The following is a 15,946-nucleotide window of genomic DNA, read 5'->3' as shown; positions in this document are numbered from 1 at the left end:
CACCAAAAAAACCCACTCCGGCCTTCCACGCTGGCGGCCGGGATTCGATCCCCGAAGTCGTTGTACGCATGGATATTCAGAGAAAGTGTTGTTTTTTTTCCTTTCCACACAGCTCCAACAACCCAGGTGGAGTATACATTGGTCTGGGGTGGATGTTGCGGCATCTGTGCTATAGCATTCAAGTAAATGATGTCGTTAGAAGCACGGTCCCACTACAAACAGAACACATTATATCTCCAGTACACACGCAGGCATGCATACATAGGGAGGTATTAGCTAGGTGGCATAGGACTAGTAGTAAGCGTCTGATGAGGCAGCTCCTGTGAATTCCTCAAAATTGTATTGATTAATGTATGCTAATTGTATGAATTGTATATCTATGTATTGTCAAGCTCTTAAGAGTGGCTTATGTTAGCTATATAGGGCGCTATATCAAATGTTGTATATTAAGAAAACACCCGATTCTGCACCCGACACCACATTGGTCGCCTCTTACTAAAATATGCCGTGTGATACTGCAGGTTTATTCTTTTCCCGTAATAAGTAGTCGTAAGGATAATAAAATGTGTAAGGCATTATCAGTGTTGTGGCAATAACATTCAGACCTAGGCGTGTTCTCATCTAAAAGAAATTGGCAAATGTCATGACTATTAAACTTGAGAATTATCGATCTTTCAGTGTCACAGCTATTATGCTAATTTGACGTCACTTGCAGTGCCAGGGGTTTTGTACAAAATATGTTCGAACTAAAATACCCTGAAAAGTACTTGTTAAATTGCAACTGTTAAACTGGTAATTGCCAAACATCGAATAATTATGTTTAAATGTCATCTTTCGGTGGCGCCTTTAACAATTCAGAGACCAAATAAAGGTAAACTACAGGTGCTAATTGACTTTTGAAAACATTTTTAAAAGCATAATGTCGAGTTTACCGCCTATACCTTAGGTTCTACCTCGGTCGAATTTATTGGAAAAATAATTTGTTTTATAGTAAATCATGTACAATAGAGAAGGCAATAACAAGTATACATAGTATACGACACAAGAATTTTGATTGGTTTGCTCATATGTACAGTAAATACGAGGTGCTTCAATTTAAAACCACATTTTTTGATATAATTCAAATTTGGTCTACGGTCGTCTGAACGGAGTTCTCGGCCCGATACTATGCAATATTTCAGGTTTCGCTTTTTATAACAAAAACATGTTGACAGTTAGACCGAGATCGAGTGTTCATAAAGATGAATAAAGCTTTCCACATTCCAGGGAATTTTTTTGTAGACTATCACCTGAGTGACAGTTTTCGAACTATAACCCTCTGTGTGATTTTCACCCTTCATGCATATTTTGGCGGGAAGTTTTATCTGACTAAATATGATTGGTTTTTGTGAGCCACTTTCAGACTTATTAGAGCGAGCGTTAATATGTGCTTTGTAATTAAAGAACTGGGCCCAGTTGTTCAAAAGGTGGTTATACCTTAATCACTGTTTAACGACATTTTTCAACCTTCAATGACTCAAAATTGTGCATATATATTCACTCTACTAAATATTTGATATATGGAAAGTTGTAACTAATTCAATAGCTGTGTTTTACAGATACACACAAACTAAAATTTGCGCTTATCACTGATTAAGCTAATCACCTTTGGAACAACTGGACCCAGACGTCAACAATGTTCTGAATGTAAAATTCAACAGGACCAGATCGGGATTCGAACCCTGATCCTTAGATCACTTTAACCAGCTTAGGCCACTCTTGTCAACCCACATTTATTGTTTTCGGTGTCATGGAAACGTGTCACGTGCTATGATAAAGTAATGAGATTATATAACTCCAGCTTGTGAGAACAATATATTTATTGAGTAAATAGCAATAGAAACTGTAAATAAACGTTATTACCAGCGGTTAAGCACTTTGATTCGATCTCAGGGGCTTTGTAACAATGATGTAAAACTATACACGAACACATATTACGCTAAACAAGCATTAAGTGTGTTCGTATACATGTTTATGTATTTTTTTTACAAGCCTCTGTGCTTCGATCCAGACAAATTTGCAAATGCATCGGTGTCTATTTCTCGATTTGATTTATTGCCATGACAAAAAGAAACAATTAATCAGCGTTGATAACAACCTTGGGGAAATATGTTATTTGCAAAAAGTTGCCATTAGCAGAGATATTGAAGTCGTTATTCTCAAGGTTTTTACCGTATGATTAATTGTAAAATTGTTAATGAACTAAACTCACCTTCACATGGAAACTATCAAACAAAGAACGTTTAATAAATGATGAAATTCGCTCCATGGTCAATGTCACCGTTCGTTGTACCCCCTACATCGTTTCTGTATTGTATCTTGAAAATAATACAAAGAGACCTCTTTCTCTCTAAAATGAAAGAATGAAACATATATATAAACACTTTGAATATTTATACACAAAAACATCCGGAAGAAACATATAAACTGTACAGACATAAGGTCTTTGGTTATGGTTTTGTTCAATATTTAACATCCTCCCAACCATAGGAATAATTCGTTACAGTAGATACTTGTTAGCTGGGCCTATTCTGATGTGTGGGGAGTCATACTGGACTTGGATACAAGTTTATAGCACGCTCGGTTAGAAAAACAATATCCACTGAAGTGAAAAGGGAAGGAATGAATATCATTAGAAGACGTTATCGCAATCAAGATTTGTGTTTACACGATTGGCTAAAAATAGTTAAGTAAAAAGGTTCTAATTTGCTAAGGGAAGTATTTTTATTGGTCTTATCTAAGCTTGTGTACCATTCAAATGTGTCATCAATTCCAATTCTTGTGTTCCTTTCAAACGTGTCTCCAATTCTTGTGTACCTTTCAAACATGTCGTCAATTCTTGTGTACCTTTCAAACATGTCGTCAATTCGTGTGTACCTTTCAAATGTGTCATCAATTCTTGTGTACCTTTCAAATGTGTCATCATATAACAAACTTAACATACAATAGCATTCATACGAGGTTTTTACTTCGTTTGAAACTCCTTGGAGGATAGTTTACGGTAGTGTGACACACATCTTTAAATATGTTGCGTATTTTACCTTATTACGTGGGCAAGCCTGTAGTGGTACTGCGCCTCGCCCAACAAGATCTGTTACCGATATGTTTAAATCCTTTTAAACTAACGCCAATATTTTTTTCGAGATTCATAAATATGCAGATAAACCGGATCTTATTTGAACTGAGAAATCAATAAATGTAAGTAAGATATGGGCCGTACACTGACAGCCCTAGATTTACTCGACAAAGGCCTTGTAAGTGGAGGACAGTGTCACAGGTCGACACTGGCAGGCTTTCACCGTCTCAAGTATGGCATTAGGAATACATTGTATCTATAAGCTTTATTTAATGTTGGACCATTGTAAGTTATGCTACATAACGTTGACATCTCGGGATAAGTTGTCGTGGGTACCCCTACCACATATCTTATATTGATTTACATACAATTTACAAGGTTTGGTTCAGTATGATATATTATATCTGTAATTGTCTCGTCTCAAGACTTTCTGATTAACGTCCGCGGGTAGCCTTGCAACCTCGATTGCAATAAACCATCGCTGCCGACTCCCAAGTGCATTTGTATCAAGCTCGCTCCCAAATGTACCTCGCATCCAAGATACCCTTAACAAACGCTTCTCGTATCAGTTGTGGATTGGTGGGGCAGTGAATAACGCACTCGCCTTTTGCCAAGACGACCGGGGTTCGATTTCCCGATCGGACTTGAAAAGGTATGGGGTCACCTGCCCGATCACGTAGGTTTACACCGGGTTCTCAAGTCTCCTTCTAAATTATCCTGACTAACAACAGTTATCAACATAAATTAACATAGCTTCTTTTATAATTGTGGTAAAGTAAGTAACGAAGGTTAATATTTATCGTATAAGGCGAATAACATGCTTCCGTGTCAGAATCGGCGGTTGTTTCTGTGTTTGCTGAGTTTGAGTGCATTAGAGGAAACAAAAAAAATGATCTATTGCCCCTTGCAACAATTGGGACCTCGTTCTGTTCTCTCTCTCTTTCTCCTCCTTAATATGTATTTTCTCTCTCTCTTTCTCCTCCTTAATACGTATTTTCTCTCTCTCTTTCTCCTCCTTAATATGTATTTTCACTCTCTCTTTTCGACGTGGATCTATCACCAACCATTGTAGAAGATCTTAGCTGGTTCGAGGATGTTAAACCCACGTACAAAAAAAACAACCTCCACCCACCCCCTTTTAAATTAGGTATACACGCACGCCGCAAACATCACCACTACCACCACACTGTACAACGCACCCCTCCACCCTCCCGTATCACAAACCTGTAACTTATTTCGCCGTGCGGTAATTCTATACCACCAATAGCAGTGTAGTCATTTTCTAGTTGTTTACATTCACAAATGTAGCTGTTTTTTTAAACCGCGACGAGCCACTGCGTGCTCAGATTGCGCTGACCACGTGACCACAGGTAAAAATCCATTTGTACAATATTACACCTGTGTTCTTACTACCGAGTACACATCCCGTGTCTAACATTGGATCTACCGGATCACGCCTTGATTTTACAGGTAAGTTATTGTATATTGTACAGGTGGGCTCTAACGAGATAATAGTTATTTCGTATCTTAACCTTTCGTTCTCTTGTACTCAAATGTTCATGACGTATTTCTAGCTGCGTTCGGCGTTAGAGACAGTTACTTTAATCATCACTGCACATCAAATTAAGTAAATCAAAATGAAAGCACTTTTTGTTTTGTTTTTTGATTTACATTGTTTAATTAATCATATCTATGAAAAGTCTTTCTTCTCACAAAATCGTTGTAAGCATTGGTCGATCTGTTACTTTCTTAAATAAAATTCGTCATTTCTGTAAAAACCGTAAAAGATGCATTATATTTTTAAATTCACGAAAACAAACTTGCCTAAACTAAAACGACTTCAACATCACTAAAAGAGGAAGTTGAATTTTAAAGAAAGCTCTATCCAAGTAAAGTTTTCAAAATAGTTTACTTGCTGTTAAAACCGCACAACGCAACATAGAGGTAAAACAGTAGCGATTTTCGAGAGATAGAAAAGTATGGTAACGACAAAGGAAAACAGAAAGTGTTGCTTTTTGGACAATTCATTTTCGTATCTTAAAAGTATGCGTAACATAAGACAGACGAATGTATCCGTAACATAAGACAGACGAATGTATCAGTAACATAAGACAGACGAATGTATCAGTTACATAAGACAGACGAATGTATCCGTAACATAAGACAGACGAATGTATCCGTTACATAAGACAGACGAATGTATTAGTTACATAAGACAGACGAATGTATGCGTAACATAAGACAGACGCATGTATGCGTAACATAATACTGACGAATGTATCAGTTACATAAGACAGACTAATGTATCAGTAACATAAGACAGACGAATGTATCAGTTACATAAGACAGACGAATGTATTAGTTACATAAGACAGACGAATGTATGCGTAACATAAGACAGACGAATGTATGCGTAACATAATACTGACGAATGTATCAGTTACATTAGACAGACTAATGTATCCGTAACATAAGACAGACGAATGTATCCGTTACATAAGACAGACGAATGTATCAGTTAGACGAATGTATGCGTAACATAATACTGACGAATGTGTCAGTTACATTAGACAGACTAATGTATCTGTAACATAAGACAGACGAATGTATCCGTAACATAAGACGGACGAATGTATCAGTTACATAAGACAGATGAATGTATCAGTAACATAAGACAGACGAATGTATCAGTAACACAAGACAGACGAATGTATCAGTAACATAAGACAGAAGAATGTATCAGTTACATAAGACAGACGCATTTATCAGTTACATAAGACAGACGAATGTATTAGTTACATGAGACAGACGAATGTATGCGTAACATAAGACAGACGCATGTATGCGTAACATAATACTGACGAATGTATCAGTTACATTAGACAGACTAATGTATCTGTAACATAAGACAGACGAATGTATCCGTAACATAAGACTGACGAATGTATCAGTTACATAATACAGACGAATATATCCGTAACATAAGACAGACGAATTTATCCGTAACATAAGACAGACGAATGTATCAGTTACGTAAGACAGACGAATGTATCAGTTACATTAGACAGACGAATGTATCCGTTACATAATACAGACGAATGTATCAGTAACATAAGACAGAAGAATGTATCAGTTACATAAGACAGACGCATGTATCAGTTACATAAGACAGACGAATGTATTAGTTACATGAGACAGACGAATGTATGCGTAACATAAGACAGACGACTGTATGCGTAACATAATCCTGAAGAATGTATCCGTTACATAAGACAGACGAATGTATTAGTTACATAAGACAGACGAATGTATGCGTAACATAAGACAGACGACTGTATGCGTAACATAATCCTGAAGAATGTATCCGTTACATAAGACAGACGAATGTATTAGTTACATGAGACAGACGAATGTATGCGTAACATAAGACAGACGAAGGTATGCGTAACATAATACTGACGAATGTATCATTTACATTAGACAGACTAATGTATCCGTAACATAAGACAGACGAATGGATCCGTTACATAATACAGACGAATGTATCAGTAACATAATACAGACGAATGTATCAGTAACATAAGACAGAAGAATGTATCAGTTACATAAGACAGACGCATTTATCAGTTACATAAGACAGACGAATGTATCCGTAAGATAAGACAGACGAATGTATCCGTAACATAAGACTGACGAATGTATCAGTTACATAATACAGACGAATGTATAAGTTACATAAGACAGACGAATGTATCCGTAAGATAAGACAGACGAATGTATCCGTAACATAAGACAGACGAATGGATCCGTTACATAATACAGACGAATGTATCAGTTACATAATACAGACGAATATATCCGTAACATAAGACAGACGAATGTATCAGTTACATAATACAGACGAATGTATCAGTAACATAAGACAGACGAATGTAACAGTTACATAAGACAGACGAATGTATCGGTTACATAAGACAGACGAATGTATCAGTTACATTAGACAGACGAATGTATCCGTTACATAATACAGACGAATGTATCAGTAACATAAGACAGAAGAATGTATCAGTTACATAAGACAGACGCATTTATCAGTTACATAAGACAGACGAATGTATTAGTTACATGAGACAGACGAATGTATGCGTAACATAAGACAGACGACTGTATGCGTAACATAATCCTGAAGAATGTATCCGTTACATAAGACAGACGAATGTATTAGTTACATGAGACAGACGAATGTATGCGTAACATAAGACAGACGAAGGTATGCGTAACATAATACTGACGAATGTGTCAGTTACATTAGACAGACTAATGTATCTGTAACATAAGACAGACGAATGTATCCGTTACATAAGACAGACGAATGTATCAGTAACACAAGACAGACGAATGTATCAGTAACATAAGACAGATGAATGTATCAGTAACATAAGACAGACGAATGTAACAGTTACATAAGACAGACGAATGTATCGGTTACATAAGACAGACGAATGTATCAGTAACACAAGACAGACGAATGTATCAGTAACATAAGACAGATGAATGTATCAGTAACATAAGACAGACGAATGTATCAGTAAAATAAGACAGACAAATGTATCAGTTACATAAGACAGACGAATGGATCCGTTACATAATACAGACGAATGAATCCGTAACATAAGACAGACGAATGTATCAGTTACGTAAGACAGACGAATGTATCAGTTACATAAGACAGACGCATGTATCCGTAGTATAAGATGTTTTCGTCCACAATATAAGAAAGATTATGTATTCCTTACATAAGACAGACATATAAGACATACACAAATATCCCAATTTGAATAAGCCCTAATTGATTTCGCCTTTTACAATTTTAAAACACGGATCTATATTTATGATGTATTTATTTAACTTTATGCCTTTGCATTCATCTGAGCGTACATGTCTATCTTTATTTACTAAACATCATGACGTCGGATTGGACCAGACATATAGGTTTTCTATATTAGCACTATAAAACATAATATACACGGATGCATATCAAATGTATGTTATTAAACATTAAGATGACGATAAACGATGCTTCGTTTTGAGAGTTAATACAAACTTTGGCTTCTAATTGATATATACATTAAATATTCATTTAAATTTATATATACATTAACGCCCTAAATGTCTAAAGCTAATCTGTTTTCTATTGCATATGATACGATGCGTTACTTCACACTGTAGTTAGGTATAAACAAAATTCACGCGTTTCAAATGACACAGGTGATTTAAATTTTATACTTAATTAAGGATTCGTGCCCCGCTACGAGTAAAATGTCGTACACAGTATAACCTCTTCTTAATTTAACTTAATTTTAAACTTATAAACTTTATTTTATTTCGTATTGGTAAAAATGCATTACATTTATTTGATAAATATGACAAGGCAATTATGATTAAGAAACAAGTTATGAAACGTATACAGATATGTTTCCTTAATTTCGTTTCGGGTAGAACTGTAGCGGTTAAAGTTTTTGTCGATTTATTTCTTGTTTATTTCATTTTATTATTTTCAAAATAAAAATTTCCACAAAGTATGATGTTCATTTTAGATTTATAAATATTTTAACAAAGCTATGAATGTATGGTTATATCGGAATCGGAAAAAAATGATTCTGAAGTATGTTTACATGTTGAGCGTTCGCCCAGGTGAGGTAGGCAATGTGTTCTGTTCCCAGACCGGGTCATACCAAAGTCCACACAAATGGTAGTTGTTATTCCCTGCTCAACGTTCAGCATTTAGGGTAATGGCAACAACTGGTTCACCCGTTGTCAGTATCATGTGACCGGGCGGAATACTGTGCTTGGTGCCTTCGGCATTGTGTTTCAGTGAGATAGCACTATAAAGTTGGCATCAGATCCTCGCTGTTATAAGCAGGCAAGTATACACCAACACATCCTGTCTCCAGCATACACACACACACACGTGCACGCTTTCACAAATCACAAGGAGGCACGTACTTAAATGACCTTGGATGTTAATAGGACGTTAAACAAAATAAAACCAAACAAAACATATCTTGGTAGAGCTACGTGGATCCTTAACGCGAACTAAAGAGTTCGGAATCGGCTGTTTATGTATACGTCATCAGCTGACAGAGTGTCACGCACAGATCTAAAGATACATTTCTTAACCACTAAATAACGATGATTCTATACACCGACAGATTTTTCTTAGATTAAATACATGTTAACCATTTCATCCCCATGTAACTTGAGTAGACTCTACCATGCATTGTTATGGATGAGTCCATGATGGTCTACAGTGGTGAAAGTATTAACTGAAAACATTTTGATCACGTTTTTTGTTTTGTTTTTCAAGTACTACCTTGCGTATACGTACTTTAATTTGTTAAACACCAAAATTTGACAGTTTCTTACCTTCTTTAAAGATAAAGTTCGATCGGAAACGCGTCGTTTATGCTTCTTGCTCATTTCTTATTTTCAACTTATTTCTTTTGTCGGCATTGCTATTTACATTTAATTAGTCAGTTATTTAAATGATCGCTTTAATTTTTGACTTGGTCGATTTGAATGAACTTTGCTTTAAATCATTGTAAATCTGTATAAAAATAACGTTTCTGTATAATTTATGTGAAATATTGATAGGGATCTTTAAATCAATGTGAGAATGATTAAAGATTGATGTGTGTGAGTCTTTTGAAGTATTGGCCAGGCAATTAATGTACTAGGTACTTCCCAGCGTAACTTTGACCTCCGATAACTCGCTTTTGTATAAAATAACAAGATTGTAATAAAGATTTGGAAATGACGTTCTTAGATTTAAAGTACTAGGAACCAAATATACGGTTTATTGCACTCATTATTTGTAACGTTTTTGGAATTATAATTTATTTACACTGTATATAGATTTAAAAGAACATATTTGAAACAGAGGTAATTATTTTCCAATGCAATGCCTCCGCTAGGGGTCGAACCCGGAACTTGTGGTTTAATAGTCTGACAATCTACCGAAAAAACATTTTTAAAGTTTTAGATTAATGTATTTTATGCTGTAATTAAATAAATATGTCTAAATAGTAGATTGCACAAATGTATGCAGTCACGGGCTGAGGATATGCATCACGGGAACTTTCGCCCAATATTTTAACAGAGTGACATGCCAGACACCAAATTAATGTAAGGCCCTTGATGCACATATATATATTTTTGTACCTCCGAAATCCTTCCAAAAACTCACTGCAGCATCAGCTACCTAGCACCATGCTAGCCTTAATTCATAACATGCAATGAAGCTCTGTTCACTTAAATAATAGATAACACACAGACAATGGTATTGGCGTAATTGGCTAACCTTTATCAGGATGCCGGAATTTAATTTTTTATCTTTGATCAAAATTTCAATACATTTATTGTCATATATTTATCATCTTTAATGTACAACTCAGGATCTAGGTCTGGGGTATTTTTCTCCTCTTGATCAGGATCTAGGTCTGGGGTATTTTTCTCCTCTTGACCCCCCCTTTAATAAATCATTTCTGAAAAGAAAGTCATACCTTGCAGAATCTTCATGGAAAAAATAATAAAGGTAAAATGAACATCAAAAAAGTATACAGTAGTATTTTGAGTGTAAAAATGGAATAAGATCAGACAAGGATTCGAACCCAGAACATTTTATCATTCGATAAATATACTGTCGCTCTGATTAGTACACGCCAAGTCGCACTACAGTAACTCAGGGGGAGGTAACTGTGTATACGAAAAACTACAACGGAACTCTCTAGTGTTTTACTAGTCTCGTTCAACCGGACGCTTGATCACTTGTGAGGCAACAAGAGTCTGGTTGAACGAGGCTAGTGTTTTACCTGCAGTGGGACAGTAGTCTCGTTCAACCAGACTCTTGTTGATTAACAAGTGATCAAGCGTCTGGTTTTACGATACTAGTGGGACAAGGATCTTTAACTCTTAGCCACGTGACTTTTGTTTCGTTAACAACGTCCTGATAGCAAGTGTGACTAAGTCGATATACCCACCTTGATTTTCATAATTAAAACCCTGTAAGCGTTGTAACGGAACCGGACTTCGAATAGGATGTTACTGGGGCGTCACGGAAAGGATCGATATGGATTAATATGAAAAACTGGGAAAGGTTTTCAGTCAAGATGACGTTATTATGTCGATATGGATTCTTAACTAATTGCTATTTGAAAATGTGACATTACTGAATTACGTTTTCTTGTAATTAGTCGATAATTGGAACATGTTCAATGGCTTTCTATTTGCGTCGTTAATCAAAGGGGTTCGACGCTAATCAGGGACAGAAATTAGGATTTTTTAATTTGATTTTTATTTCATTTTGTATCAAACATTGTTTACAATACCAAATACTGTACCAAAAATCATTCTCTGGCACGCAGAGTCATTACTTTTTAATTCCTTCATAAAACAATGGTTCGTCCCGACTCAAATGACTGTGATTTCATATAATACTGATTTCAAATAACACTGATATAAATTTACGAATTGACGAATGTTTCGACGCCGTTATTTGTAATTTACTCATCAAATGACCCAAAATAAATAGGTAGAATTTAGTTGTCGGAGTATACACTAAAGCGGTAATACAAGAGGAAGTTCTTACATTAAAGATCCATTACTATTGACAAGCCTTTCTTGTCCTTGAATTCACCGGTTTTATTTATATTTACTGTTTGTCTTCGATCAACGTGTCAGAGAAAAGCCATCATACATTTGAACCAGTAAATAATTGAGTCTATGGACATCTAAAAGTTTATTTTACAGATAAGTACAATTTTACCGACGCTAATATCAGTCTCCCTGGTGTAGTTGTCATTTGCTATCTCATTTGTGGATCGATCGCTAGTCTTTGATCTTGACGATAATATCCTGTTGACCACGTGTCTAAATAGAATTGAAAACTTCTGACATATACGTATACCTTAATAGCTCATTGACCTCCGTTTTACCTACCATAAATGTTTAAGTTAATATGTAATTTCTACAAGTAACGACCTTTACGGTGGGTTAAATATTGCCAGATGTTATTATTGGGTATGTACAGTTGGTATCAATAATTCGTCATTTAGTTCACGTTTATAAACTTTACACGAACCATGATTTCGAATCCATGCAGATACATTGTTTTGCATATTATTTGTTACTGACATTCTTTTTTAAATTATGAGTTTGTGTTAAATTAACGGCTGATTTTAGTTTTTTTCCAAAGGATTTATTTATTTATATAGATCTATTAAAAAAAATAAAGGTGGATGGGGGAATGATGAAAACACCACACCAATGATGATAATAAGAGTATATGATATAATCACTGGGGTGTCATGTTTTACCGAAAGTTGATATAATCCCTTAAAACGTGTTAAATTACTCTGAACGCCTTAGTTTAGGTCAAAATACAGCTGTAACAAATTGATCAGGTCCCTGTGGTCGACGGTTTCCAATACAGGCAACGTGTTTACGTTACACGCTCCCCGGTAGTGATACACGTTTAACGGATACTTATCGCTTCATAGAGAAATGTCGAGTTAACGAGAGGTATTTGGGAGGTCTAAAGGTCAAAGCCATGTCTGACTGTCGCTGTTACGGTGTTACTGTAATATACAATCAACATACCTGCCATAAGTAAATAGTTCATGGGGTATGTGAGCTAAGTCTTTAAAAGAAAATAATTTGTCATAAACTCAAATATTTTTATATTGCTATTTTAATCGCTATTATATGTATACGAGTTCTCGCTTTTGGATTTTAAAATATCTACGTACGACACTTATACTATTTGTTTGCTTTAATGAAAGCGTTTCAGAATGGATTAAAATTGGGTGACAACTTAAATGAATAAGGTCATTTTCACAACGACAATGGTTATAGATCGTGCAAAGAAATTATATTTTCTTTTTTCCCTTTCAAAGGTTTCGGACACGTAAATATTATTCGGATTATCTCCCTTAGCTTTTTGTAATACTTGTGTGTGTATATACTGTGTACCATGTAAATAGCGGTCAAATAGCAACGACCATATATATATAAATAATCTAAGAGATCATTGACAGTACCGGAAATGTCAAGAGCGATTCCTGTCCCGTTGCAATGTGTGTGTGTTTTCTCTTATATAGAGTGACCTCCCCTTAACGTCTGTTTGGATATTTCCGTAGACCAGACAGGTCAATCGGTTCAGAGCGATAGTATATCAATCTGAAGTCCATGGTCCGAGTTCAAGTCTAATTCGGCCGAACATTTAAATTCATAACACTGTTGTTTCATTTCATCTTTATTATTTCTTACATAAGTCCCGCAAGGTATGGGTTTTCTTTTTAGAAATTGTTTACTGAACCTATAATTATGCCGGAAATGACAGTCTACAATACTTAGTTACAATGTTTGGCAGTGTTACGGGGATCCTGAAATATTTCTCAGAATCGATGAGTTTTCACGACGAAGATATATTGTTTAAACCTAACTTGATTCTCTACAGAGAACACAGACTCAATATCATGAAAACATTTAGTAATTTAGTATACAAAGAGAGGATTGTTTGTTTCTTGATGAACAGCAGTTATGTTTCACGAAAAGAGTTGCTCACTACCAAACTGTTGAAAATTCTCGTGTTAACAATTGAAATTTGACATCACGTAACAATGCATGCTTTTCGTCGTCATCTTCAATTGTGACGTTGCAATAGTTCCCCCTATCATTCCTAAGACCTGAGAGGCTTGGCACATGCCTTTGAAAACTACTCCTCAAGAATAGATAAGTTATGTATAAATGAACGTGTTGGTCTCATGGCAGACTAATAATTGGCATGGCAGGGAAAAAAAGAATAAATATAAAAAATGACAACTCCTAGGAAATTGTATTTTAACAGAATCTGATAAAGATATTTTGTTACGTACAAATATGGCGACGATCAACTTCAGGTATAGACATACCAGGGGATGTATCGGTGTAGGCAAATATTTTGGTTCAGTTTATTGTTGGTGGCTTGGACTTCCAAACTAGCAATGTCACCATAAGGCTTGAAGAGAGAAAATCTTTATAGATAGTATTGTTCAACCAGTATTGTTTGATATAAGTTCGTTGAGTTTAATTATTAGTAATGAAGCTATTTGTTTTTACTTTCGACATTTTCGTGTTTGATGTCACGTTTTCTTTTCTATAAATGACAATGCATATACTGGCCAATTAAACAGTTTAATAAAGCTTCGATTTCTTGTTTTGTATTCCTTTAAATATTTGAACTGAACTGTTTGACAACAATTGATCATTAATCTTTACCTGTACAGGTGTTAGTTGTTAATTACAGGTATGGCACCATACGACGCTGTCCTGTAAGTCCGTTACCTTTGTTAGGCCCTTAATGCGTACATAATACGCAAACAAACACGTTAAATTGATTTTTTTCTCGGACATCTGAATTTCTATTTGTCGTCCGTCTTTAATGTTGAAACAATCGATCGTTTGAAAAAATATTACGCTCTTTATGGCCCCCTGCTAATTTAGACACGCTAAGCATGAATAGATGTTTGTTCAAAATATTATTGCCAAATGTTTAGACTGCTTTATGGGGAATGAAAACAAAACAAAAATATAAATTTAGACAACAAGGAAGTGTTTGCAAATTTAAATCCCCATATATCGCCATGTATCGGAGTTGTGTTTCTATACATTATTAAGCTACCTGCCTGTGTCACCAGTGTGATAACGCCGGCGTTTCAAGTGTGTGTATACCTAAAGAGGGAGGTCACGGTCGGGCGGGGTACAACAAGTGCCCTACTGTCTTAACTGTTTCGTTGTCTGTACATGTCTGACGTGAAATAGGGTTTAAAAACTGCAGGCAATGGACAAGGGTTAACACATATTGAAGACCAAAGAAGTATGCAAAGGCAGAACTTACCTTACGACTTCAGGTCAAAAACTGCAGGCAACGGACAAGGGTCAAAATATATTGAAGACAGAGAAGTAAGGAAAGGCATAACAACTTACCTTACGACTGAAGGTCGAAATTTAAAGGGAAATAAATAGCTAGGGTCATTTAATGACGTGCCAGGTTTTGATGGTTGAGGAAAGCTGCAGTTCCCAGGGGGGGAAAACACCGACCTACGGCCAGTACCTGGCGACTACCCCACGTAGGCCTCGAACCTGCAACCCAGTGATGGAGGGCTAGTGGTAGCATCGCAGCCCCTGAGAAGTAAGGAAAGGCAGAACTTTACCTTCCGGGTAAAGGTCGAAATCTAACAACATATGACAGGGGCTAAGTTTACATAGCGGACTATAGATAAGGGAAGACAGAAGTTATATCATGTACAAATCGGTTTTAATTCCTGTGCTTTTATAGACCGGCAACTACGCAGGCGCTGGGAAACGATAAGCTACATATAGAAGACTGCAGAGGTATTGGGAGAAAAGTGATTTCATTTGCATAATAGTTTTTATGTCCCATTTTATAAGACGTTTTCACAGAAAAATGACTTTATAGACATAATGAAAATAATAATAATAATTCGAGGTTCTTATATGCCGTTTCATCACAACCTAGTTCGAAGGTCGTCTCAAAGCGGTTCACAAATAAATATCCGTGGTTATAGGGCCTTTGCAACCAGCCAATATCTTTCTCAACTCCCTGGGTAGCATACAGCCGGTGCTGCCATTTCGGCGCTCACAGCTAGCATTCAAATATTCTAGCACTACCCAACTACGTACTCATTTACAGCTGAGTAGACTGGGACAAGCGGAGTAAAGTATCTTGCTCAAAGATACAACACAGTGCCTTGACGTGACTCGAACTCACAG

General features: G+C 36.0%; 1 protein-coding gene across 2 annotated transcripts in view; it reads left to right on the top strand.

Annotated features, from left to right (window-relative positions):
* The window catches only part of LOC110443545, a 49,134-nt gene that overhangs the window by 13,895 nt on the left and 19,293 nt on the right, over positions 1–15,946 (top strand). Inside the window, exon 1 of one of the 2 annotated variants that reach the window (XM_021487815.1) lies at positions 4,477–4,585. The exons of the other annotated variant lie outside the window; for it this stretch is intronic. The gene's annotated coding sequence lies outside the window, so the exon portion shown is untranslated. Of the gene's footprint in view, positions 1–4,476; positions 4,586–15,946 lie in introns of those variants that run through there. 2 annotated transcript variants of the gene reach the window in all.

Source organism: Mizuhopecten yessoensis, unplaced genomic scaffold (genome assembly GCF_002113885.1).
Source record: "Mizuhopecten yessoensis strain PY_sf001 unplaced genomic scaffold, ASM211388v2 scaffold716351, whole genome shotgun sequence".
In the NCBI taxonomy this organism is placed as follows: domain Eukaryota; kingdom Metazoa; phylum Mollusca; class Bivalvia; order Pectinida; family Pectinidae; genus Mizuhopecten; species Mizuhopecten yessoensis.
Note: the sequence above shows the minus strand (reverse complement) of the source record. Positions and strands in the feature narration are given on the sequence as shown.